The 5016-nt window shown below is 41.0% G+C and overlaps 1 protein-coding gene across 5 annotated transcripts in view; it reads left to right on the top strand.

Moving 5' to 3' along the window:
• The first annotated feature begins 501 nt into the window (after positions 1-501).
• Positions 502-5016, top strand: part of TEX14 (testis expressed 14, intercellular bridge forming factor) — a 104740-nt gene continuing 100225 nt past the window's right edge. For all 5 annotated transcript variants that reach the window (XM_072940197.1, XM_072940201.1, XM_072940196.1 and 2 more), the window contains exon 1: positions 502-600. The gene's annotated coding sequence lies outside the window, so the exon portion shown is untranslated. The remainder of the gene's footprint in view (positions 601-5016) is intronic.

Genomic DNA, 5016 nt, shown 5'->3' with positions numbered 1-5016 from the left:
GGCTGCGCCGTATGACGTCAGACGTAAGGCAGAAGGGGCGGGGTCGGCAGCCTGGCTGCACGAGGCCTTGGGCTTTTCCGCTCAGCGGAAGCCTACTAAGTTTTTACACGTTGGCACAGTTTCCATTGTGATTCTTCGTAGCCCCATTTAGAGTTTGTACATCAAAAGCTCATCCTGACCGTAAACAGATGGATGGAGACCGCAAGATGCAGAGTTGTACTACTTTCCTCACCTCCACCCTGACCCCTTGGGTGGAGGCCTCAGAGTTGTTAGTAGGAATGATCTCCCCTAGTGGGACTAGCAGACTCACTGGCCAGTTACCGGTTTGGGGTATCTAACAAGATTAATAAAGATTAATCTCCATCCTCGTTATAGGGTTCCACTGTATTGAGTCTCCTTGCGGCTGCCCCCCTTGCCTGCCCCCGTCGCTTTTCCCGCCCTCGCCCTCGCAAGGGATTGTGGGTCAGCCCCCCACACCCACGGGGCGCACTCGGCGCCGAATCCCCGCACCCACCAACGTCTTCCTGCGAGTCGAGTTCGGAACATGGTGGTTTCTGAGACTGTTAGTTCTTCACGGCCTGCCCAGAAGTAGCTGGAAAAGTAAGCAAGTAATGTCCCCACAGCGGGTTGGGCTCCCCCGGTCCTGAGAGGGAGGAGTTGGGCTACGCAAGAGCTCCTGTTCTGGTACAGAGTTGGGAAGGGACCACTTCTAAAATAGAGAATTTTGAGGGAATTGAGAGGCGGTTTGGAAGGTTTTCTTGCCTAGAAGAGTATAATGTATGTAAGGGAGTAACTCATTCCCTACCTTTTGGTTACAATTCTTATTCTAGACTTTTCTTCCCAGCTGAAAAGAACTCCTTAAACATTGCAAATCAGAGCCTTTTAAGTACGTAAGATCTAAGGAAAGAAACATGTTGACCACCTTAGCAAATCCTACACATTTAAAATGCTCACAGCCGTGCCATGAGGAAAACAAGAACGCGGCAGCTCAGAGCACAGGTTTCTTGAAGCCGAAGTTAAAACCTAGCACCTTTTTTTCTACTGCCACCTACCTCCAAATTGTGAGACAGCTCTTGGGGTGGGGGTGGGGGGAAATTTCCAGAAGTATTTTTCCCTCATTTGGTAGGGCAGTGAAAATCTGGTAGGAAATACGGTTGATTTGCCACTGTACATTGCTTAATTTCTGCGTATCTGGACTTACAGGGAGCGTTACAAAAATGTCCTCCCACAGGGAGAATTCAGGTTTATGCTTATAAAGCAACCAGGCTCTTGGGTGAAGAAGAGATGATATAACACATTGAGGGATAGCTCTTCAGGTAGTTTGGTCATACTCAGTGCAGTCGGTCGTGTTTAGAATTGTGTTTCATTGGCAGTGGAGAGTAAAGAAACTAGTCTTATCTGTAGCTATACTGTTATGTGTTGTTAGTATCTTATTCGCACCCTTGATTTGCTATAATAATTATTGCTTTCATCATCATTCTTAAGATTTCTTTTATGCAGTTTGTCTATAGTCAGGTTTTCAAACTGGGATCCAGCTTTATAAGGCCAGGCGCCAGGAACTGAACAAAGCTGTGAAATTTTTATGGAAGGTGCACTTTCCTATACTGTCAGTTTTTCTCAAATATTTCTTTGGAGAGGGAAGAGTTGAATAATTTAAGTGGTGAGCCATTTAAAATGTTTTGTATTAAATAAGCATTAATATATTGTAGAGTAAAATGCAAATATAAAAATAAATTTTAAGATAAACATGAGACTTTGAAGAAAGATCCAGTTCAAACTGGATGCTTCAGTAGTCTTCCAAATCCTCCTGGGAATGTTATTATTGGCCTCTTCGGTTTGGGAATACTGGATTTTGAGAAGCAAGCATAACAGGTATGAGCTTTGAAGTCATACAAATTTGGGTTTGTATCACATCTCTGGATATTACCAACTGTGGGACTTTCAGCAAGTTACTCAGTTTCCTCACCTGCAAATGGAAGATAATATTTCATGGGGTTGTGGGAAAGATTAAATTAATAAATATAAAGTACTTAGCACAGAAAAGGTACATAAATCTTAAGTTTTTTCTCTATTTAAAAATATTCTAATATGTGTATTTGGTTGAATAAAGCCTTATTGAACACCTAGCTCAGCAGAATGCTAATGCTGTGAGCCTTTTTTTAAAAACTACCTGCAGTTGTAAGGTGCCAAAGAAATATGCTTTTACCTCTTATTTTATTTGACTTGATCCTTACAGTAATCCTGTGAACAGTTTCCTGGGGTCCCCATTTAAAATTAACACATTTAAGATTGGATCACTTAAGCAAGGTTAAATATTTAACTGCTAGGTTTTGCAGGCTGACAGGGCAAACAAAAGAGTCTGTGGGCTCATGGAGCCTATAATCAATCAGGATTATTGTGGAGTATTTCTGACTTGTGTTGCATTTCTGACTTGTGTTATTGTCTAGATATAATACTAAGGATAGGAATGAGGTACCAATATGCTGTCAATATCTATAATTAAAGTATTTAAATAACAAGACATTTTCATGCTCACTGGGGGGTGGGGAATGGGGAAGCCCCTTAAAAGGAGGAGAACCCGGAAGAGTGGTTCTTGTCTTCTGGCTGTGAAAGAATTCACAGTGGAGATAAAGGGGCAGAGTGAAAGCTGCTCTACTGCTCAAATAAAAGGAAAAGAGGAGAAGACACTCGACACTTGGGTAGAAAGACACTCAAGCAGAGGAACTCTAAGCCCAGGTGGCTTGACATAACAACTCCCACTTTTAGAGTCCCCGGCTGGGTCCTTTTATTCGTCTTTGTTGTGGCTTCTTTTGTCTCCTCATTGGCTGCCCTTTTCCTGCTTGCTTTCCAGTTTGTTCTGCTCTGTGGAACAAACACTCTGCAAAAACATGATAAGTCACCCTCAAACAATGTGGTCAAGCTAGGTTGAGCAAGCAAGGCAAGCAAGTGGGTTCCTTAAACAGTATGGAAAAAGAAATCAGATCATGTCAGGGCTTTGTGTTTCCGCAAGGTAGCTTTTTCCATTACTCAGCAGAAGCATTTTCTGGAGTCAGCTATAGCTTAATTTTAAATTTTAAAGAAGTCTCTAGGCAACAGGTCCCAGTTTCAGTTCCCTAGCTCTCTGTCTCCTTCAGCTGGGCTATTTTCTAGAGATGTGGGGGAGAAATCATCTGAATATTTTTGTTACACCTGAGGAGAGGTTTATTTTCTTTTAGCCTAAGAACATGGAAGTTTTAAAAATGGTGACCTTGCGTGTTCAAGTGAATTTGGGCATAGGAAAGATAAATGAGTGCTGTCTGGACTAAGGAAAAACTCTGAATCTAGGCTTGGCTTTAGAGATGGTTGTGGTAAATCTTAAGGCCTCAAACATTTATATTTGGAATAGCAATATCAAAATTACACAAGGCCTAATACAAAATAGGAGCTTAAAATATTTGTTGTCCACCAACTCTTAAAATGTTGTTCTCACTTGACTTCTGAGATGCTACACTCCTGATTTACTTCCTACCCATCTGGCTTTTCTGTCTCCCTTCCAAGTTTGTCCTCTATAACCTGGGCATGAATGTTACAATTCTTTTAAGGCCCTATTGCTGACTTCTCACTGACTGTCCTCGTTCTATTCTCTCCTCTCTGATTCTCCCATCCTCTATCTTTCTCTCTGCTATCTTATTCATATTCACAGTTCAGTGACTATGTATATGTCAGTGATTCGTAAATTTATTTTTCTAACTCTGACCTGTTCTCGGACCTCCAGATGCAAATATCTAATATGCATACAGCGCGATGCTAAATCTCCAACTATCTTAAACCTAACTCATTATCTTCAGCCCCTAAAACCTTTTGTCCTCTTCAGGCATTCCTTGCCTCTAAATATCCTTCCATCTGCACAAAACAGAAACCTAGGAATCATCCTCCACACCTCCTTCCCTTTAACTCTCCATATTCAGTATATCCACAAACCCTATCAATTTTCTCCCTAAAATATCTCAATTATGTTCATGTCTCCTTCTCTAGGCCAAGCTGTCACCATTTCATTTACAGGTACTGCGAGGACCTTTTAGCTGGTCTCTCTGAATCTTGTCTTCCCCTCCCCTCTAGACTGTTCTCCCATGCTACAGGCTGGGGGTTCTTTCTAGAGTGTATTTCTGTTCACATAACCCCCTATATTGATCTTAGAATAAAGATCAGATTTCTTAAGGAGACTTACAAGAAGCCTTGCATGTTCTGGCTCCTGTTTACTTCTTTAGCTGAAACCTTTCCATCTCTCCTCTTTGCTCTTTATACTCCAGCCACCCTGATCTTAATTCCTGTGTGTGCCAGACCTCATCATACAACAAAGCCTTTGCACATGGCCTCTCTGCTTCACTTAATTAACTATTTATCCTTCATATCTCAGTATTCATTGACCCCCTTCTCTGACCCTGAACCTGTCCCTTTAACAACCCCCCTCAAGACTAGGTTAAATCTCCCGCCTTAAGGCTCTCATAGCACCAAATGTCTTTGTGTGATCATTTATTTAACACATGAGTCCCCAAGTAGAATGAAAGACTCAGTAGAACAGGGACCAGGTGGATTTTACTCATTGCTGTTTTCCTAGGGCCCCAGCCCAGTGTATGGCTTATAGGAGGTGCTCAGTATATGTTAGAAGAATGGATGGTTAGATGATTGACTGGCCCCTCTCTCCCTATTTTTTTCTGTTTTGTACTCTTAAATATGATGGAAAGTATATTCTTGTAGAAAGTATCTACTTGTAGAAAACAAATAAAATACCAAAAATGTAAAGAATGTAAAACTAATTCATAGACCTTTTCGGTTTTATTTTTTAAATTGTAGTTGATTTACAGTGTTTCAGGTATATAGCAAAGTGATTCAGTTATACATATATCTATATATTCTTTTTCAGATTCTCTTCCATTCTAGGTTATTACAAGATATTAAATACAATTCCCTGTGCTATACAGGAGGTCTTTGTATATATTTTATATATAGTAATGTGTATCCATTAACCCCAAATTC

Source organism: Vicugna pacos, chromosome 16 (assembly GCF_048564905.1).
Source record: "Vicugna pacos chromosome 16, VicPac4, whole genome shotgun sequence".
Taxonomy (NCBI): Eukaryota; Metazoa; Chordata; class Mammalia; order Artiodactyla; family Camelidae; genus Vicugna; species Vicugna pacos.
The sequence above is the reverse complement of the archived record's forward strand: the minus strand, read 5'-3'. Positions and strand labels throughout refer to the sequence as shown.